General features: G+C 52.8%; 2 long non-coding RNA genes across 2 annotated transcripts; both read left to right on the top strand.

Moving 5' to 3' along the window:
- Window positions 1-2,521: 2,521 nt before the first annotated feature.
- On the top strand, window positions 2,522-5,758 carry LOC119973498. Its single transcript, XR_005462332.1, has 3 exons — window positions 2,522-2,644; window positions 3,597-3,655; window positions 5,054-5,758. It is a non-coding gene; the product is annotated as an uncharacterized LOC119973498 (long non-coding RNA).
- Window positions 5,759-19,806: 14,048 nt separating this feature from the next.
- Window positions 19,807-22,740, top strand: LOC119973497. The gene is made up of 3 exons (XR_005462331.1): window positions 19,807-19,933; window positions 21,422-21,483; window positions 22,274-22,740. It is a non-coding gene; the product is annotated as an uncharacterized LOC119973497 (long non-coding RNA).
- The last annotated feature ends 2 nt before the right edge of the window (window positions 22,741-22,742 follow it).

Below are 22,742 nucleotides of genomic sequence, written 5' to 3'. Positions count from 1 at the left end.
CCCCATCACTCTCTCTCTCTTTCACACACAGACAACTCCACCTCTCCCCCCACCCCCTACCCTCACATACTGTGGTAGTCACCACTGTTGGATTGTATATACCGCATATGAGGTGTATTTCGGTAAGGCCCCTGTATTACAGGTACGGGGGTAGCTCCCTGTCTGCTGGCTCCGCCCAGTAGGCGGAGTATAAATGTGTGGGCTCTCCGAGCAGCAGCCATTTCAGCAGCAGCTGCGGGGGGCTACACATCTCTGCTTAATAAAACCTCGATTACTCTCTACTCTCATCTCGCCGTAATTGATAGTGTATCACATACATGCACAGACATGGGGGAAATCGCACCAGAATTTGGCAAAGTGTCAGGCTCACACAGAACTCTGGTGTCTGACGCTCCTGTTCCACAGGACAATGTTACCACGGAATCTTGAGCCTCTTTGCCAACAAAATGGAGTGGCCGTGGCTTACACCATCACTCATGCTGGGGCAAGGCCTTTTAGAGACGATTAAATATGGCATCCGATCAGCGGTGCAACCGAATAGCCGCCAGCACATATCATGGAGGTCTTGGGGGCTCCTCCCCAACCTCATGGACATTCATTGCCGGAATTCCCCCCTTCCATGCCCACTCTCCTCCCCCCACCCACTACATATCACAGCATCCTCCTCTCAGCATGGGTCTCCCACTCGGGTCAACCTTCAGCACTGCCCCCTGGTAGTGATAACAAGACAGTGCCAACCTGGCAGTGTCCACATTTCACAGTCAACCTGTGCCGGGGGAGTGTCAGGGCACTTTCCAGGCATGTCCCTCTACCCCCACCCCACCACTCCACTCTGGGGGCTGTACTTACCTCTGCACCCCTGCCGAGATTTCGTGAGGGGAAATCCTGAGTCAGCACTGCTGCCCCACAGCGTCAGGGGCCCGGGTTCGATTCCGTCCCCGGGTGACTGTCTGTATGGAATTTGCTCCCCATGTCTGCCTGGGTTTCCTCCGGGTGCTCCAGTTTCTTCCCACAGTTTAAGGATGTGCAGGTTAGGTGGGGTTTCAGGTATGGGGCGTGGTTCTGAGCCTAGGTAGGGTGCTCTTTCAGAGGCCCAATGCAGATGCGATGGGCTGAATGGCCTCCTTCTGCACTGTAGGGATTCTATGGATTTGGCGGTGATGGGTGGGTTGCTAATAATATTGAAACTCATCCAAATTTATTAAAATGAGGTTCACGCCATTTGTGGCCATGAATCTTGTGATGTCGCTGGTGAGGGACAGGGAAAATCAGGAAACGCGATCTCTCCAGCAAGAATTCCATTTACCGGAACTCGCCATTGGGAGCCGGCTGAGTGAATTGCAAACTGGTTTGCGCTCGGGATGAATCTCGATTTTGGCCTTTCCCACTATTTATCCAGCGTACCCAGATCTACGACGGGGGCAACGCGCCCCAGGATTATGATGGGACATTCTCTACTTGCATAGATGAGTGCTGCTCCAGCAACACTCAAGAAGCTCAACATTATTTAGGACAAAACAGCCCCGCTTGATCAACACCTCATCCACCACCTCCCTCCACCACTGGTGCACAGTGGCAACCGTGTGTATCTGCTACAAGATGCACTGCAGTAACTTACCACGTCTCCTGAGACAGCACCTTCCAAACCCACAACCGCTACCACCCAGAGAAACAAGGGCAGCAAAAACCTGGAATAACCACCCTCAGAATCACACACCATCCTGACTTGGAAATATAACTGTTACACAGGACAGTGTTACCACGGAGTCTTGAGCCTCTTTGCCAACAAAACGGAGTGGTCGTTGTCATGATATGCACTCATGCACATAATGAGATTCAGCCAGGCAGTGACAGACACCCAGTACAGCCACTGTTCCTTCATTGTCATGGGGGTCAAAATTCTGGAACTCCCTCCCGAACAGCACTATCACACTTTTACTGTATCACCTGAAGGAAGTGGATCATCACCAAGGACAACTAGGGACAATGCACATCCCATGAATGAATACAACAGAACAGATCATCACTTATCCAAAAGTTAACTCTCCCACATCAGCCCTCCCAGTAAACCCTGTTGACGCACACACTCCAACTCCCCAATGGACGCTGTACCCCATCGAACTGCCCACCTTTGCACACTGATACTCTCTTCTCTAACCTCCCACTTTATGTTGACACTCTACTCCCCCTTCCAAACTGGTTCAACTGGCCATGCCCAAGTGTGCGAGTACTCTACTCATGCTGCCATGTGCATGATGACCTGTTCCATCATCACTTTCCCCAGCTTCTTTCCTTTGCCCCCAATGCTTTGCTGCTGCCAGTTTCTGCCCTTTTTGGCCAAAATATGTCACCTCTTCTAATACGTGTGACTTTGTGCCTATCCATTTTAAAACACCTTGGGATCTCTCTACTGTGCGAAAGAACATTGTGTGAATGCAAGTTGTTTGTTGTTCCACAGCAGCTATCAGCTCATTGAGCAATGCAGGAAGTGCAGATTGAGCAGGGAGTTTCCTAGCTGTGTGATTGGTTTGACAGTGCAGTATAAGAAGCTGCTCTCCGGGTTGATTGTTCCTTTTCGCTGCGGGCGTCCCCCCTTCGAAGTGGGGGGGGGAGATGATTCCTACCATTCTATCTTCTTCCAGAGGTGAGAGCGCTGATCAACTGGGTCCTTATAATTGGAATTTCTCCCACCCTCTATCTCTCAATCACCCTTCCTTTATTTCACCATGTAGTTTCCATGTGGAGGAGGCAAAGCTTATTTTCACAATCCTAATTTTGACAAAAACCCTGGAGAAATTGTGTAAATAGGCAAGCACACGATTTATCTGGAGTTTGCGTTATATCTCGCTCTTTTTCCCCGTTTCCTCTCTCGGGTTACAGTGAAGTCGAGTTGGAACTGAGCCTTCAGACTGTTCCATCATCCAGTTCGAATGTCACTGATCAGTACCCCCAACTACTCATCCACTTTTGCCCCATATCACTAGATATTCCTAACTCAACAACTCTCTTTGTACATTCTCTCTCCCTGTCTCTTTATCTCACCTCTCTCTCTCCCCTGTCACGTCTCCGTCTTTCTCATCCCGTCTAACTGTCCGTCTCTCTCTGATGGGGGATTTCCTGAGCACCAACCCCCCGCCCTCCCATCTCGTGGCGTGTTTCTTGGCGACGGGAGATGGCTAGCAGGGAGAGTTAACTTTTGAATAAGTGATGATCTGTTCTGTTGTTGCACAGCCTCACAAATCAACACCTCCCTTAACTGTTGCTGTGCTGTGGGGTGTAGAAACATAGCAGCATAGAAAATAGGAGCAGGAGGAGGCCATTCAGCCCTTCGAGCCTGCTCCGCCAGTCAATATGATCATGCCATACTCCCATCCTCTGCCTTTGCCCCATGACACCTTTAGTATCTAGAAATATATTTCCTTCTTAAATACATTTAGTGATTTGGTCTCCACAGCCTTCTGTGGTCGAGAATTCCATAGGTTCACCACCCTCTTAAGTCTGAATTAAGACATTTGCCCTCACCTCAGTATTGTGAAAGGTGCTATATTACTGCCCAGGTTTTATCTGATCCATTCTTGTTTCTTCCCTTTTCCCAGGGATGCCAATCGGTGACCCAGAAGATCTCGCTTGCAGTAGTTATTTTTGTAATTCTATGGTGAGTACTTTAATTACAACCCACCTGGGTCTGCAGTGTGAGTAATAGATTATTCTGAGGATTGGGGGAATTATAAACCATATAATATTAACCTTTTTGTACTTTGGAAAAGTTCCCAAATTTCCAGAAGTGATTCATTTTGGTAGGTGAATTGTGGAGAGGTGATATATACTAAATAGAGTAATTTTAGAGGGTGCAGAGCAGGGTGACCTGAGGGTGTACATACACAAACCTCTGAACAGTTAAAAAGGCTTCTATAGATACATGCGGAGTCACTGACCTTTGTTATTTGACCTGAAACTCCAAAGGCTTATTATGATAAGGGGTGAAAGAGAGTGGAATGTTCATGGTTAAATCACACAAGAGGAGTTATTCGTCATGAGCTGCATGTCCTCAGGAATTGGACAACTTTCTCAATCCTTACAGAATGTCACACTAACTGATCTCCACATATCCTACTTTTGTCTGTAATTCAAAACCTGAATGACTCCATGCTACTTTCAAGGCAGTTTTTTGTTCATGAAAAGGAGCTCTATTAATATCTGGTAGAAAATTAGATACAGACTGAGAAAATCAAAGGTTTCACAAAAGACCACAGTGGCATGGTGGTTAGCACTGCTGTCTCACGGCGCCAAGGATCCAAGTTTGATTCTGGCCTTGGGTGACTGTGTGGAGTTTGCACGTTCTCCCTGTGTCTGTGTGGGTTTCCTCCGGGTGCTTCAGTTTCCTCCCACAGTCCAAAGATGTGCAGGTTAGATGGATTGGCCACAATCAATGCATAGGGTTACAGGGATAGGGTGGGGTAGTGCTCTTTCCGAGGGTTGTTGCAGACACAATGAGCCAAATGGCCTCCTTCTGCATTGTACGGATTCTATGTTGCAGTTTGTGTAGCTGGGGTGGGATGGAATGGTAGGGTTAGTGGGTGCGGCCTGGAGGGGGAGGAGCTAACATCTGAATGAGTGATAAATTCTCCCTGGTCTTTGATGGTCATTACATTCCTGACAGTAGGAAATATCTGTGTGGAAATTAGATTAGAAAATTGGCATTGTTCAAATATAAAAGTAGATTCTTCAAAGATTGGTTGTAAATGAAAAGGGAAACTATTGAAACTGGTTAGGTGTGAGTTTGGAGATTCTAGGAATAGATGCAGACTGAAATGATCAAACAGTCCAGATGAGACATTAGTGCCTTTGCTGAACAGAAGTGGAAGCGAGTAGGACAAGGATAAGTAGTTGAGATGTAGGGTGAATAAATTCTTAGAGTTTTAGGCATTAGGAAGTATTGACGCAGAAGCTGTACTCATGATACAGTAGATGGCTCGTGGTCTGTGGAAGGAGTAAGTTTAATGAGCTGAGTGGCATTTTCTCATTCCATGATATTGATGTAATTCTTTGGCAGGAGGAGTGGGAAGGAGAATACCTGCTTCCACAGCAGGGACACTAGTGCGCTCGTGCATTAGTGAGCAGAACAGTGATGAATGTATCCATCTGGAGAGTGAAGCCATTGAAGCTGAATAATTCATGGCAACAAAAAATTGCCTGGTTATTTGGCTTTAGTGCAGTGAAGGAAAAAGACAGAAGCTGCATGACGTTAGGATTACGATGAAACCTATGAAACGCTATGAAGCAACCTACGAAACGCTATTAAGCAACCTACAAAATGCTATTAAGCAACCTACGAAACACTATTAAGAAACCTACAAGACAACTTATGATATAACCTAAAATGTGACCGACCACATAACCTACAATGATGCCTACAACACAACTTGTGATTCAAGGAGCAAAATTCAAGGAACAAACCCGAAAATGATGCCTGCATAAATGATGCCTATATACATGAAGTACTGATAATATTCTTTTTATTTGTTACCTTTGGATAAAGTTATTTGGTCATCTGGGAAGGGAAGGTCGGTGGGGAGGGGGGGGTAGTTAAAATCAAATGCCCCCCTCCAAGTTGTCTGCGTTCGTGGTTAGCTGAGATTGACGGGGGGGTTTCAGCCGGGAAAAAACAAACCCCCCCTTGCAACTTTTCACAACTGTATGCATAATTCCTGTCTAAATAAAAAAAACGTCCAATAAAAATAGCAAAATCTGAAATGAATATCAATTGTCTTGCTCCTTTTTGTTTCAAATACAATGTTTTGCATAACGAGCATTAATCAAAAATACAATGGGCTGCATTCTCCTATGTCCCTAAACCAGAGGCAAAACGCTGGTGTTTTCACTCTGGACTTTCCTTAAGAAAGTTCAGAGTGATTCTCCTACCTGCAGGGGCTTGCAGGGCCCCGGGGTGATTCTTGCAGCTCTGGCTACGAATACGTGGCCCTGTACTTCCAGTCGGGAGTCCGCACATGCACATGGCGGCAGCCACCCTGTGGGACATGGCGGACTCGCGCCGCGGACCGTGATGAAAGTAGACTCACATTCAAACTATCGTCTTGCATCATTAACTTTGTTTCTGGAACATATGAAAATATGAAATATATGTTTCTGGAACATACCTCTTCATTCACCTGAGGAAGGAGCTGCGCTCCGAAAGCTAGTGATTCAAAACAAACCTGTTGGACTTTAACCTGATGTTGTAAGACTTCTTACTGTGCTCACCCCAGTCCAACACCAGCATCTCCATATCATGACCATTATTCACAATAATGATCTGAGCTCAGAATTGGAAGTACAATTTCAAAATTTGCAGGTGGCATCAAATTGTGGAGGGCAAGACACAAAGGAGGATTGAAACGAAAATACAATGGGACTTTAATACAGTGATTGGCAAATAAATTTTTAGTGCAGACAGGTAAGAAGTACTGCATTTTGCCGTGAAATATACTGAGACCACATACTGCTAGAATGATAAGAGGAAACAAGGGCCTGGATTCTCCGTGACATCATGCCGAAATCCCGAAACGCGATTGGCCAGAGAATAGGCTCTGACACCAAAATCGGGGTTGACGGCGGTTTTGCGCCGATTCGGAATACTCTGGAACCCACAACTCGCCGAAATCGTGGTGCCCGCTGCGTGGCCCGGAAGATCTCTCGATGGCGTGTTTCTAACCACCTTTTAAAAATTGTGAAGCTCCTGGGTGGCCATATTCGGGGTGTCGGAACAGCCGGGGTTGGAAACGGGTGCGGAGGCAGATGTTGTAGCCTTCGCCTCGTTGATCGCCCGAAGGGTGGATATCAACCTCTCCACCCTGTGCCCTGGCGTGGCGAGGGGACCTGCTGGAATTCTTGAGAAGGTTAAATTTGAACTGAGGGGAAGGATGGAGGGGTTCAACAATTCATGGGCGTTATTCATTATGCACTTTCGAGAATTGGATTACACCGAACATTAGGGGGATGGGCTGGGAGGTTTTGGGGGAAGGGGCCTGTATGTGCTAATGGTGACTATGGGTGATTCCTGATCCCTCTTTGTCATTTGTTTATGTTAACATGCGGGCTAATGTTTGGGGGTTTGGTGGGAGGATGAGATTGTTGTTATTGATATGGGGATTGACATATTGACATTGCATTCGTTACTCATTATTGTTTATTGCTCGGTGTAAATTTGGGAGAAAATGTGAAAAAGGAGAATAAACATATTTTTTTAAAATCGTGAAGCCGGCGTGCTAGCTGAGGTGGCTGCGAGGCCATGATTCCTGTGGGGGTGTGCCTGCCAGGATCGGTGGAGGGGACGGGAAGGGGGGAGGGACAGACCGAGGAGGCGGGGAGACATCAACATGACCGGGGCGGTGCCCATGCACCGAGACCAATTACGGCGGCCATCTTGTTGGCCACCAACCCCGGCCATTTGGTGGACGCCAAGAGAGCGGCTGTATGGGTGGGTGCCCGGGTGCCCTCCCCCCCCCCCACCACCACCACCCACCACCCTGCCAGCCACCCCACCCAACCGGCACAACCCACTGGGGGACCACCTGGGGCCACACCAATGGCAGCCCCCAGTGAGGGCAGTGTCATCTAACGGTGGCCCTGGCAGCAGGGATGGGCACCAGGACTGGGGACACTAACAGGGCCGCGGTGCGGGGTTGGGGCACACGGTGACAACTGGGACCACCATGTTGCCCATGGTACCTGGTTGTGCATGTGCCATGATGACATGTTTTCCCCTCACCCCCTGCAAATAATAATGTTTGGTCATCAACCAGTGATGTTGGCCGCCATGGCGGCAGTCGCTACCCTGCATGCAGCTGTGTCAGCATGAGGGTGAGCGGCTCAGCGAGGAGGCGAAGGCTGCAGCAGGGGAGCGGGCTGCAGAGGAGCAGTTGGCATCCGTTCAGGCTGGCGCCGCGCCCGCCCGACAGGCCGAGGAGGAGGAGAAGGAAGTGGTGTTGCCAAGGAGGCGCCGGATGAGCCCACGCGTTTATCGAGACCTCATGCCCTTTGAGGACCTCCGGGACAGGGCGGGCAGGAGGAGACTGCGGATGAGCCGGGAGACTATCCGACACATCTGCCACATGGTGGCACACCTGGCACCGCAGGGGAATGGGGGAGGACACCCACTACCGGTCGCCCTCAACTTCTATGCGATAGGGGTCTTTCCAGTCACAGAGTGGTGACCAGTCCGGCATCTCCCAGACATCGGCGCACAGGTGCATCTGCACCATTACGGACGCCATGTATGCCCTTGCGGACCGGTACAGTCAGTACCATGTGAACCATCCCACCAGGATGCACGGGCAGCGGGCTTCGCTGCCGTTGCCAGGATGCCCCAGGTCCAGGAGGTCATCGATGGGGTGCTTGTCGCCCTGCGGCCACTGGTGGATAACAGGCCGCTGTTCACCAACCAAAAGGGCTACCACACCATGAATGTTCAGGTGAGGATCCAGCACGTCTATGCCTGGTACAAGGGCAGTGCACATGACTCTTTCGTTATGGCATGATCTGTGATCCCACCATGTTTGAGGACACCCCCCACCCACCCCTAGCTGCAGGGCTGGTTGCTGGGCGACAGGGGTTACCCGTCGCGGTCGTGGCTGATGACGCCTATACAGGGACCAAAGGCTGACGCAGAGACCCAATGTAATGGTACCCATTGTGCGATCAGGGGTGTTGTCGAGAGATGCTTCGGGGTCCTGAAGATGCGTTTCAGATGCCTGGACCACTCTGGACAGGCCCTCCAGTACGAGGCCAGGATGGTCGGATGCATCGTTGTGATCAGCTGTATCCTCAACAATATCGCACAGCAGAGGGGCGATGTGCTGGAGGAGGATGAGGAGGAAGGGCAGGCCTCGTCAGGTTGGGGGGATGAGGGGGAGGGAGACAACGAGCGGGACATGGGGGATGGCCAGGCACGCGAGGCCGCACAACGGAACCGCCAGGGCCAGCGAGCATGGGACGCGTTTCGCCAACTAGGGGAGAGGGTGGCTGATGGCCAGGGGTGCGGACACCAGAATACCACAGCCTGTCACCACCGAACACCCTCGCCACTTACCACCGAACACCCTCACCTTTCACCACCGAACACCCTCACCTCCCACACCACCGACCACCCTCACCTCTCACCACCGAACACCCTCACCTTTCACCACCGAACACCCTCATCTCTCACCACCAAACACCCTCACCTTTCACCACCGAACACCCTCATCTCTCACCACCGAACACCATCACCTCTCACCACCGATACACCCTCACCCCCCCACCACCGACCACCCTCACCACTCACCACCGAACACCATCACCTCCCACACCACCCACACCCTCACCTCCCACACCACCGAACACCCTCACCTCCTACACCACCGATACACCCTCACCTCCCACACCACCGATACACCCTCACCTCCTACACCACCGACCACCCTCACCTCCCACACCACCGATACACCCTCACCTTTCACCACCGAACACCCTCACCTTCCACACCACCGACCACCCTCACCTCTCATCACCGAACACCCTCACCTCTCACCACCGAACACCATCACCTCCCACACCACCCACACCCTCACCTCCCACACCACCGACCACCCTCACCTCCCACACCACCAATACACCCTCACCTCCTACACCACCGACCACCCTCACCTCCCACACCACCGATACACCCTCACCTCCTACACCACCGAACACCCTCACCACCCCCACCACCGAACACCCTCACCTCCCACACCACCGAACACCCTCACCACCCCCACCACCGAACACCCTCACCTCCCACACCACCGACCACCCTCACCTCCCCCACCACCGACCACCCTCACCTCCCCCACCACCGACCACCCTCACCTCTCACCACCGACCACCCTCACCTCCCCCACCACCGACCACCCTCACCTCCCCCACCACCGACCACCCTCACCTCCAACACCACCGATACACCCTCACCTCCCCCCCACCGACCACCCTCACCTCCCCCACCACTGACCACCCTCACCTCCCCCCCACCGACCATCCTCACCTCCCCCACCACCGATACACCCTCACCTCCCACACCACCGACCACCCTCACCTCCCCCACCGACCACCCTCACCCCCCCCACCGACCACCCTCACCTCCCCCACCACCGATACACCCTCACCTCCCACACCACCGACCACCCTCACTCCCCCCACCACCGACCACCCTCACCTCTAACACCACCGATACACCCTCACCTCCCCCCCCCACCGACCAGCCTCACCTCCCCCACCACCGACCACCCTCACCTCCACCACCACCGATACACCCTCACCCCCCCCACCACCGACCACCCTCACCTCCCCCACCACCGACCACCCTCACCTCCCCCACCACCGACCACCCTCACCTCCCCCACCGACCACCCTCACCTCCCCCACCACCGACCACCCTCACCTCCCCCACCACCGACCACCCTCACCTCCCCCACCACCCTCACTCCCCCCACCACCGAACACCCTCACCCCCCCCCCACCACCGACCACCCTCACCTCCCACACCACCGACCACCCTCACCTCCCCCACCGCCCTCACCTCCCCCACCACCGGCCACCCTCACCTCCCCCACCACCGACCACCCTCACCTACCCCACCACAGACCACCCTCACCTCCCCCACCACCGACCACCCTCACCTCCCCCACCGACCACCCTCACCCCCCCCACCGACCACCCTCACCTCCCCCACCACCGATACACCCTCACCTCCCCCACCACCGACCACCCTCACCTCCCACAGCACCGACCACCATCACCTCCCCCACCACCGACCACCATCACCTCCCCCACCACCGACCACCATCACCTCCCCCACCACCGACCACCATCACCTCCCCCACCACCGACCACCATCACCTCCCCCACCACCGACCACCCTCACCTCCCAAACCACCGACCACCCTCACCTCCCCCACCACCGACCACCCTCACCTCCCCCACCACCGACCACCCTCACCTCCCAAACCACCGATACATCTTCACCTCCCGCATCACCAAACCGCCTGCATACACACACTCCTCTATTATATATACCTGCGGTACTATGAGCTGGGGGCACCGAGTCCATGGGATGGAGGATGATGACAGCCTATCTCTGCGATGAGCTCTGTGCTCCACATCGTTAGACAATGTCTGACTCATGCCACAGTCACACCTTTCACCTGTGTGATCCCTGCATGCGAGCTAGCCACTCCATCACATGGCCCTGTCGAATTGCGGGAGACGGGATGATGGGGACGTTCGGAGGACGGGGGGCTGCACGGTCCACCACTGGGCCTCACTTGTCCACCATCCCTCACTCCCAGTGGCCATCACTGACCGCTCCACCCCAACACCCATCAGACAGAGCACAGAGGCAGGTTTCAATGCTGTTAACAGCTGTTTAATATGAAGAGGTGTTTACAGTCTGTGCCCTAGCCCCTATAATTAAACTGTGCCCAGCATCAGGAGTGTTGGGGGGTGTCCAAGGTGCTGCGCTGTTCTGGCACCTCCCCTGCAGGAGTCAGCGGCAAGGGCCCCATCACTTCCTCCTCCCTCGGGGTGCCCGATGGCCCACGGGCTTCTCCATGAGATGGGGGTGTGAACGGAGCCATCCCCGAGGCCCCCCCGCCCGGACACCAAGCGCTGCCAGTCCTGGATGCCCGCTCTGGTATCGACCAGGGTCTGAACGTTAGCGGTAATGGAGCACAGGGAGTGGCCCATCCCTGTCTGGGACTGCGCCACCTCCCTCTGTGTCTGTGCGACGCCGGTCAACACGTGGGCATTGCTGCCGATGCTCTCAGCAATGGCCTCCTATGACTGGGCCAGACTGAGGAGCGCTGCTGCAATCTCCAGGTGGCTCTGGATTATAGTTGCCTGTGAGTGGTCAGCTCTGTCCTGGACCACGGCCCCCAACTGCACGGAATACCCCAGGCATTGCACACTCTGACTGATGTCCGACACCGTCGCCCCCATTGCCTCCATCGCAGACACCACCTATGCAGTTTAGGCCTGGGTGGCACGCATGACCAGCACCACTCCCTGCTTCTGCAGACGAATAGACTCCTCCACCTGCGTCTGCAGGTTCGTGGAGCCGGCCGTCATCGCCTCCTCTAGTGCCTGGGTCTCTGACTGAACCTGTACTAAGGGTGGGACTGGATGTTCCAGGAGCCTGGGACCCGTCTGGGTGGCAGCTGGTTCCTGGGGCTGGGCTGCCCTCTGACCGTACGGCCCCTCGACTGCTCCTACTTCCATCAGCTGTACCGGAACAGACTGTGTGGTGCGCACCAGTGAGTGCCCCAGAAGCCTCTTCATTAATTTGCCCAACCGAGGTGATAGTCTCTGAGATGGTGGAGGGTGTTGGAGCCCCTGTGATGGAAAGTCAGTGTCCACATCGACCCAAACTCAGGGATCTCCTGGGTTGTGGTGTCCTGGGTCGTGATGTCCTGGGTCGCGGTGTCCTGGGTCGCGGTGTCCTGGGTCGCGGTGTCCTGGGTTGTGGTGTCCTGGGTTGTGGTGTCCTGGGTTGTGGTCTCCTGGGTTGTGGTCTCCTGGGTTGTGGTGTCCTGGGTTGTGCTGTCCTGGGTTGTGGTGTCCTGGGTTGTGGTCTCCTGGGTTGTGCTGTCCTGGGTTGTGGTGTCCTGGGTCGCGGTGTCCTGGGTCGTGCTGTCCTGGGTCGCGGTGTCCTTGGTCGCGGTGTCCTTGGTCGTGGTGTCCTGGGTCGCGGTGTCCTGGGTCATGCTGTCCTGGGTTGTGGTGTCCTGGGTCGTGGTGTCCTGGGTTGTGGTCTCCTGGGTTGTGGTCTCCTGGGTCGTGGTGTCCTGGGTCGCGGTGTCCTGGGTCGCGGTGTCCTGGGTCGCGGTGTCCTGGGTCGTGGTGTCCTGGGTCGTGGTGTCCTGGGTCGCGGTGTCTTGGGTCGCGGTGTCCTGGGTCGTGGTGTCCTGGGTTGTGGTCTCCTGGGTCGTGGTGTCCTGGGTCGCGTTGTCCTGGGCTGTGGTGTCCTGGGTCACGGTGTCCTGGGTCGTCTCGGGCAGAGGGCTGGTGTTCCGGCCGCTCTCCCCGTCGGTGCTCGGCTGTCTGGGGGACACCGGCTCTGGCACTCGCTGGGGGCCCATCCTGGTTGGTCCTAGAAGACACCAGACAGCATGTACAGTTAGACAGCCAGACAGGATGAGGTGTGAGGTGGTGAGCGCTGAGGTGAAGGGGTTTGGGGTGTGGGGTGAGGGGGTGAAGGGTGTGGGATGAGGGGCTGAGGGGTAAGGAGGGTATCAGGTGACGAGGGTTGGGGTGAAGGGGGTTGGGGTGAGGGGGTGAGGGGTGTGGGATGAGGGGCTGAGGGGTGAGGGGGGTGTCAGGTGATGGGAGTTGGGGTGTGGGATGAGGGGTGTGGGATGAGGGGTGTGGGGTGAGGGGGGTGTGGGATGAGGGGTGTGTGAGGTGAAGAGGTTTGAGTGTGGGGTGAGGGGTGAGGGGGATGTCGGGTGAGGGAGGTTGGGGTGAGGGGTGTGGAATGAGGGGCTGAGGGGTGACGGGGGTGTCAGATGAGGGGGGTTGGGGTGTGGGATGAGGAGTGTGGGGTGAGGGATGGAGAGGTGTGAGGTGAGGGGGTTTGAGTGTGGGGTGAGTGGGTGAGGGGTGAGGGGAGTGTCGGGTGAGGGGGTTGGGGTGTGGGATGAGGGGTGTGGGATGAGGGGGGTGTGAGTTGAGGGGGTTTGAGTGTTGGGTGAGGGGTGAGGGGAGTGTCGGGTGAGGGAGGTTGGGGTGTGGAATGAGGGGTTGAGGGGTGACGGGGGTGTCAGATGAGAGGGGTTGGGGTGTGGGATGAGGAGTGTGGGGTGAGGGATGGAGAGGTGTGAGGTGAGGGGCTTTGAGTGTGGGGTGAGGGGGTGAGGGGTGAGGGGAGTGTCGGGTGAGGGGGTTGGGGTGTGGGATGAGGGGTGTGGGATGAGGGGGGTGTGAGGTAAGGGGGTTTGAGTGGGGGGTGAGGGGGTGAGGGTGTGGGGTGACGGGTGAGGGGGGTTGGGGTGAGGGGTGTGGAATGAGGGGCTGAGGGGTGACGGGGGTGTCAGATGAGGGGGGTTGGGGTTTGGGATGAGGAGTGTGGGGTGAGGGATGGAGGGGTGTGTGGTGAGGGGCTTTGAGTGTGGGGTGAGGGGGTGAGGGGTGAGGGGAGTGTCGGGTGAGGGGGGTTGGGGTGTGGGATGAGGGGTGTGGGATGAGGGGGTGTGGGATGAGGGGTTGTGAGCTGAGGGGGTTTGAGTGTGGGGTGAGGGGGTGAGGGGTGAGGAGGGTGTGGGGTGAGAGGGGTGTGGGGGGTTGGGTGGGCACACATTTGCCATGAGGACCCACAACCAGGCCGGGTGGTCTCACTTTGTGGTGCGCTGCCAACCTCCGCATCGGCAACCTCCCTCTCCTCCGGCCCGCCAACAATGTCTAGTTCCCTTTGCTCAGGCGCAGTGAGGGGACGCAGATCTGGTGGTCTCACTCCAGTCTACTCCCGCTCCCGGCGGCCTAGGTGGGGGGGGGGGGGGGGGGGGGAACACAAACAGCAACAGTGTTAGACGGTCCTGCGCATGGGGTTGGGTTTCTGATTAGATCAGTGCACAGGGCACCCGGCCATTGCGGATGGCATGGGTGGTGCAGCCATGTAGGTCAGGGTGGGTGTCCGACCGTCCCCCTGGGAGGAGGAGGGGGGAGTCACACGTGTGTGGGAGGTAGGGTGCTTGGTGTCGGGGCACAACGCTGGGTACTCACCCTGGCCACCCTGAGGAGGACAGGTTAACAGGGTGGTGAAAAAGGCTATTGGTACACTTGCCTTTATCAATCGCGGCATAGATTACAACAGCAAGGAAGTCATTGTGGAGTTATATAGAACATTGGTGAGGCCACAGCTGGAGAGCTGTGTGCAATTCTGGTTTCCACATTATAGGGAGGATGTGATTACACTGGACGGGGTGCAGAGGCGTTTCACCAGGATGTTGCCTGGGATGGAACATTTAAATTATGGAGAGAGTTTGGATAGGCTTGGGTTGTTTTCGCTGGAGCAAAGAAGACCGAGGGGCAAGCTAATCGAGGTGTACAAGATTATGAGGGGCATGGATAGGGAACAGCTGTTCCCTTAGTTGAAGGGTCAGTTATAGAACATAGAACATAGAACATTACAGCGCAGTACGGGCCCTTCGGCCCTCGATGTTGCGCCGACCCGTGAAACCATCTGAAGCCTATCTGACCTACACTATTCCATTTTCATCCATATGTCTATCCAGTGACCACTTAAATGCCCTTAAAGTTGGCGAGTCTACTACTGTTGCAGGCAGGGCGTTCCACACCCCTACTACTCTCTGAGTAAAGAAACTGCCTCTGACATCTGTCCTATATCTACTACCCCTCAATTTAAAGCTATGTCCCCTCGTGAGGGGCCACAAGTTCAAGGTGAGGGACAGGAGGTTCAGGGGGATTTGAGGAAACACTTTTTTACCCAGAGGGTGGTGATACACTGGAATACACTGCCTGGGAGGGTGGTAGAGGTGGGTAGCCTCACATCCTTTAAAAAGTACCTGGATGAGTATTTGGCTATTTGAGGCTATGGTTCGAGTGCTGGCAAATTGGATTAGGATTGGCAGATCAGGTGCCTTTCATGCGGCAGTGCAGATTCGATGGGCCAAAGGGCTTTTCTGCCCTGTATTTTTCTGTGATTCTGTAAGGGAACAAAATGATTTGATAGATTAGACTGTGGTGAAGTGGTGATGTGGACCAGGCGTACCGGCACCTGGGGGGTCTCCCAGGTCACCAAAGGCCCCTGGGTGATCGGGCTCTGGGCATGGTGTTGCCCTGGCACTCCCGCTGTCACCTGGAAAACTTGGCACTGCCAACCTGGCAGTGACTAGGTGCCCGTGTGCCAGCATGGCACTGCGAGGGATCAGGACCAGGGGTGCCCTGTCCTCATGAGGTGGGGTGAGCGAGGGGGGGTGGGCTGTTTAAGGACCCCCTAGCAGGTACTTTGGGCTATTGGGGGGAGCCAATGGCCACGGTGGGGGTTGGGGGGGGGGGGGGGGGGGGGTCGATAGATTCGGGGGATCAGGATGCATCTAACAATGAGCTGAGCTCATCAGTGCAGGAACTGAAGCTAGGTGCAGCCACAGCATGGAGTTCCTAGCCAAGACCCAGAAAAAAACAAAGTCCCATTTGACAGTGGGATCGTTCTCTGTGCTACAGGTGTCAAGAAGCACCTGAGTATCCGCGACCAAAACAGGGCGGAGTTTTTTTTTGTTAAATCGTGCCCATAATTAAAATGTTTCCACTTGGAGCACAAAGAATCCCTATTTGCCCCACTGGGTCTGCACCAACCTTCGGAAAGTGCGCTCTACCTAGGTCTAATTCCCGGCCTATCCCCATAACCCCACCTAAACCACACATCCTTGGACACTAGGGGAAATTTAATATGCTCAATCCACTTAACCTGCACATCGTTAGTCTGTGGGAGGAAACCGGAGCACCCGGAGGAAACCCACGCAGACACTGAGAGAATGTGCAAACCCCACACAGATACCCAAGGTCGGAATCTCCACTCTCCTCACACCCTGGCGCTGTGAAGCAGCAGTGTTAACCGCTGTGCCACCGTGCTTGTGGGGAGACCAAAGTCACTAATTAATCCAATAGGGAATTCTTCCTTCAGGGAATGCTTCAGAATGTGGAATGCACTACAAAACAACTTCTTTTATACCTGTATAGCACCTTTGACGTAGCAAACAAAGTGTTGAAGCCAATAACACAATTAGTTCAAGGGGAAGCTGAATGGGTGCATGCGGCAGAGAGGGTTCGATAAAGAGGGGTGGGAGGTGCTTGTGTCAAACATAAACTTGTGCCAAATGGTCTTTTTATGTTTCGTGGAGCAGATGTAATTATGGTGGTTCAGAAAGACCCATCACCCCTCTCAAAGCATAATGAAGATCTGCAATCCAGCCTTCATACCCATATCTTCAAAATCAACATTAAAAATATAATTGCTTCGCTCCTGAAGTTGCTGTTGTTGCCGAATCACAGGTCTGCTGCTGGGATCTGATCACATGGCTGCTTTCCAATGTTTCACTGACGAATGGTTGTTCCTAACCATCGTCTCCACACCCCCATCCTCCTGCCACCCCCCCCCCCCCCCCCCCCCTCGCCACAATCATTTACATCAATTGTAATGACTTTAATGGAGAAAAACCTCCAAAGGCGATTCAGACAAAATGAATGCCGATCCAATTATGTGGGGATGAGGGTCAGGGACACATTTTAAAGAGGTCTTTAATGAAGTAAGGAAGGTAAAGATTCAAAGAGGTTTTTGCAGGGGAGTTAATATCTGGAATACACTGCATCAAATGATGGCACATTTAATATAAGATAATTGCATATAGATACTTGGAGGAAAACAGGATTACACAGTAAGTGCAGGAGAATGGAGCTAATTGGAAAATCCTTCAAAGAACCAGCCCCAGCCTGATGGTCAAATAGCCCCTTCCTGCGAGGAGAGAGCGAGTGGCAGGAGGGTCCGAGGAGAGACTTGGGCCTGGCAGGACTGGCAACTCAGGACAGGGGCCACAAGGACCAATGATGCGAGTGGGCCCAATGGAGTGTAAGGGGAGAGACAGTATGTGCTTCAGAGAGAGAGAGGAGAGTATGAGTGTGTGGGAGAGAGTGGAGTGTGTGTGTGTGGGAGAGAGTGGAGTGTGTGTGGGAGAGAGTGGAGAGTGAGTGTGTGGGAGAGAGTGGAGAGTGTGTGTGTGGGAGAGAGAGGAGAGTGTGGGTGTGTGGGAGAGAGAGGAGAGTGTGGGTGTGGGAGAGAGTGGAGAGTGTGTGTGGGAGAGAGTGGAGAGTGTGTGTGTGGGAGAGAGAGGAGAGTGTGGGTGTGTGGGAGAGAGAGTGGAGTGTGTGTGTGGGAGAGAGTGGAGAGTGAGTGTGTGGGAGAGAGAGGAGAGTGTGGGTGTGTGGGAGAGAGAGGAGAGTGTGTGTGGGAGAGAGTGGAGAGTGAGTGTGTGGGAGAGAGTGGAGAGTGTGTGTGTGGGAGAGAGAGGAGAGTGTGGGTGTGTGGGAGAGAGAGGAGAGTGTGTGTGTGGGCAGAGTGTGTGTGAATGGGTGCAGGAGACTGTGAGTGTGTGTATCTGTGAAAGGAGGAGAGAGTGCATGTGTGAGAGAGAAAGTGTGTGAGTATGGGAGAGAGGAGAGTGTGAGTGTGGGAGAGAGGAGAGTGTGAGTGTGTGTGAAAGTGTGCGTGTGTGTGAATGTGTGTGGGAGACAGTATGAGTGTATGTATGTGTGAGAGAAAGGGGGATAGTGTGTGTGTGTGCGAGAGAGGGATAGTGTGAGAAGAGAGGAAAATGTATGTGTGGGAGGGGAGAGAGAGAGAGCCTATGGGTGGAATCTTGCCCGCGGGATTGGAGGCGAGGGTGGAAAATCTCACCAGAATCGGAAAATGGAATTCTCGCGTTTCCTGACTTTCCCGGTCGGCCTGTCGCCGGCAGCGTCACGAGATTCATTTTAATGAACCTCATTTTAATGATACCTTTTCATAGAACTCATAGAAGCCCTACAGTGCAGAAGGAGGCCATTCCACCCATCGCATCTGCTCCAACCCTCCGAAAGAGGCCCACTCCCCCCGCCCTATCAACGTAACCCCACCTAACCTGCACAGGGCGGGCCTGTGCCGTGAGGGGCACTCTTTTTCTTCCGCCACCGCCACGGCCTCCACCATGGTGGAGGCGGAAGAGACCCCCTCCACCACGCATGCGCCGGGGTGACGTCAGCGGCCGCTGATGCTCTGGCGCATGCGCGGAATCACGCCGACCTGCGAAGGCCTTTCGGAGAATTCTGCACCTTTGGGGAGGCCCGTCGCCGGAGTGGTTCTCGTCACGCCGGGACCGCCGGGACCCCCCGCCCCGCCGGGTAGGGGAGAAGCCCGGCCCAGATTTCTGTGTGTGCCTGACACTTTGCCAAATTCTGGTACAATTTCGCCCATGTCTGTGTGTGTATAGGAGGGGTGGGGGTGTCTGAGAGAGAGAGAGAGAGAGAAGGGGGAATGTGTGTTTGAGAGAGGGGAGATGGCACGGTAGCACAGTGGGTAGCACTGTTGCTTCACAGCGCCATGTTCACAGGTTCAATTCATGCTTGGGTCACTGTGCGGAGTCTGCACGTTCCCCTCGTGTCTGCATGGGTTTCCTCCGGGTGCTCCAGATTCCTCCCACATGGATTAGATAGGGGTGGACAGTGAGAGCCTTTTTCTTCGGATGGTGATGGCTAGCACGAGGGGACATAGCTTTAAATTGAGGGGAGATAGATACAGATGTCAGAGGTCGGTTCTTTACACAAGAGTAGTAAGGGCGTGGAATGCCCTGCCTGCAACAGTAGCGGACTCACCAACATTAAGGGCATTTAAATGGTCATTGGATAAACATATGGATCATAAGGGACTAGTGTCGATGGGCTTTAGAGTGGTTTCACAGGTCGGTGCAACATCGAGGGCCGAAGGGCCTGTACTGCGCTGTAATGTTCTATGTTCCATGTCCCAAAAGATGTGCTGTTAGGTGAATTGGACATTGTGAATTCTCCCTCTGTGTACCCAAACAGGCGGCGGAATGTGGTGACTAGGGGCTTTTCACAGTAACTTCATTGCAGTGTTAATGTAAGCCTACTTGTGACAATAATAAAGATTATTATTATTAAGTTGTTTGTTATTCCACTTTGGCAGATTCCAGCTTATTGAGCAATGCAGGAAGTGCAGATTGAGCAGGGAGTTTTCCAGTGCTGGGTAATTGGCTGTTGGTGCAGTATAAGAAGCTGTTCTCCAGGTTGTTTGTTCCTTTTCACTGCGGGTGTCTCCTCTTCGGGGTGGGGATGATTCTCGCCATTCTCTCTTCTCTGGGTAAGAGCGCTGATCAAACGGGTCTTTATCACAGGGGATTCTGTAACTCACTCTATCTCGCAGGCAGTGTTTTATTTCTCAGTCTCTATTTTTTTTGTCGTTTTCCCAGATAGAATTTCCGAAGGGGAAGGGTGTTATTTTTTTATCAGATCCGCAACTTCGGTAGAAAACCCGGTGGAATGATGTAAATAGACATTTACAGTTTAGGAGTTTGTGGTCCCTTCTTTATTTGATTGGTGTCTGTTCTTGTGTCTATAAGTGATGTGAAATGCTTACAGTAACGTTGTTAATTATTTCATGATGTGGAGATGCCGGCGTTGGACTGGGGTGAGCACAGTAAGAAGTCTTACAACACCAGGTTAAAGTCCAACAGGTTTGTTTCAAACACGAGCTTTCGGAGCACGGCTCCTTCTTCAGGTGAATGGAAAGGCTTGTTCCAGAAATGTTTATATAGACACAGTCAGAGATGCCCCGGAATGCGAGCACCTGCAGGCAATCAAATCATCAAAGATGCAGAGAGAGAGGTAACTCCAGGTTAAAGAGGTGTGAATTGTCCCAAGCCAGTTCAGTCGGTAGGCCTCTGCAAGTCCAGGCTTGTTGGTGGGGGCCGAATGTAATGCGACATGAATCCCAGATCCCGGTTGAGTCCGCATTCATGCGTGCGGAACTTAGCTATAAGTTTTTGCTCAGCAATTTTGCGTTGTCGCGTCTCCTGAAGGCCTCCTTGTAGAATGCTGACCCGGAGATCAGAGGCTGAATGTCTTAATTATTTCAGCATCACGTTGAGTTGTGCCAAGGCTCTCACTCAGCCAGTTAGTGATTGAAAATTCCATCCACCATCACCTCTTCTTTCATTCCCGGAAGATTTCTAAAATTCGGGAAAATAAACTACTGCTTGGTTGTGGGTACAAGGGCTGCGCTCTCTAGCGATAATTAACCAGAAAGTCCAGCTCCATGAATCTGCATTGCCTCAGTTAGTTAGCGTTTTGACTTTGCAGTCAGAAAGGTGTGAGTTTAAATTCCATTCCCAAAGATTAGAGCAGAGAACCCAGGTTTTACTCCAGTGCAGTGTAGAAGGGGTGTTGGATAGGCACTTTGCCTCTGCATAGATGTCGTGGCTAACAATGATGTGGAGATGCCGGCGTTGGACTGGGGTGAGCACAGTAAGAAGTCTTACAACACCAGGTTAAAGTCCAACAGGTTTGTTTCAAACACGAGCTTTCGGAGCACTGCTCCTTCATCTGAGGAAGGAGCAGTGCTCCGAAAGCTGGTGTTTGAAACAAATCTGGTGGCCAACAATGCCGAAGACAATGATTTATTGCACCTTTGCATAATTGTGGGTGCAATTTGACTGTTGCATTTGGAAAGTATTTGAAAGGCTGTGGAGCACTTTCGGATATCCTTGATGTTGTTAAAGGTGTTGTATAAATGAGTCTTATTACTAACCAATGGCATCTTATCCATTTCTTGTTTCTCCCTTGTCCCCAGGAATGCCGATCGGTGACCTAGATGATCTTGCTTGCAGTAGTTAACCTTTTAGTAGCTCTATGGTGAGTACTTTGTTTTGTAGCCTATCTGGGTCTGCAGGGCAAGGAACAGATTACACTGCAGATTGGAGGGAATGTTTCAGCCCATCCCATACAATCTTCCCCATTTTGAATAAGTGATTTATATTCTATCAAAATCAGTGAAATAGCGCAGCTTTAAAGGGAGGTGCAGGATTAGGGTGTATGTACCAATATATTTGAAGACAGCAGTACAAGCTGAAAAGAGCATAGCCAAAAATTCAAAGCTACATGTATCATAAGGTGGTGGGATATTTACAGTAAAATAACATCATAGTAATTCATTAATAAGGAGGTGCACGTCCTGGGTAATTGTATAACTGGATTATATGTTCCTTATGTCACACGGACATATTCATATATGTCCATTATTCTGTGTGGCTTCCAATGTGATTGTGTACGGTAGGGTGGGTGTGGTTCAGGTGGTTGCCTGGAGTTGGGTTGATAAGTGGACATGTGATAACCTTTCAGAGATCCGAGAATATATCCGATTCCCCAGTAATATGGAATCTTGGGCTCGGAATGAGATTGGAGGCTATTGGGATTATTTCATCATAAGATTAGATATTTTTGGTGTCGGTGCAAATTTAAGTAAGCACTGCAGCCGGCACAATGGTGTCTTTGCTGATTGGCCTGTTTCTCTACCCGGCCTAAGTTTAAGTATTTGTAGTTTCAGGAGGATCTGGCCTCCGGGAATAAATAGTGAACATGATGAGACCGGTACCTGGGTCTGTGGAAGCATTGAGTTTAATTGACTATTTTCTTTTCTTGACAGAGCAAGATAGGCCTGCTCCCAAGGGCGGGAAACACTAGTGTCTTTGGCACTGGTGTGCAGAATGGAAGGTTCTAGACTGGATTGGATACCATCGAAAAGTTGGTGTTGAGGCCGGGCAGTTGAAGACAATGAGAAATTGTCTGATTGGTCGACCTCAGCACTCTCTCTGCAACGAAGCAAACAACGACACAACAAAAGCACACGACACAACAAAAGAACACAACAAAAAATGAAAAATTAACCACTGTTAACCGGTTAATTTTGAAGTTATTTTTTGTAGTTTATTTTTTTTAGTTTATTTTTTTAGTTTATTTTTTTAGTTTATTATTTTTGCTGAAGGTTCCCTGTGTTGCTTGGTTCGGTGGGATGAGAGGCCCCAACCGGTAAAGAAAAATGCCTCCTTTCTCTAAAGGCTGTACGCATAATTTCTCATCATAAAACTCCAATAAAAAGAGCAAAACCTTGAATA

Source organism: Scyliorhinus canicula, chromosome 11 (genome assembly GCF_902713615.1).
Source record: "Scyliorhinus canicula chromosome 11, sScyCan1.1, whole genome shotgun sequence".
In the NCBI taxonomy this organism is placed as follows: Eukaryota; Metazoa; Chordata; class Chondrichthyes; order Carcharhiniformes; family Scyliorhinidae; genus Scyliorhinus; species Scyliorhinus canicula.
The sequence above is the reverse complement of the archived record's forward strand: the minus strand, read 5'-3'. Positions and strand labels throughout refer to the sequence as shown.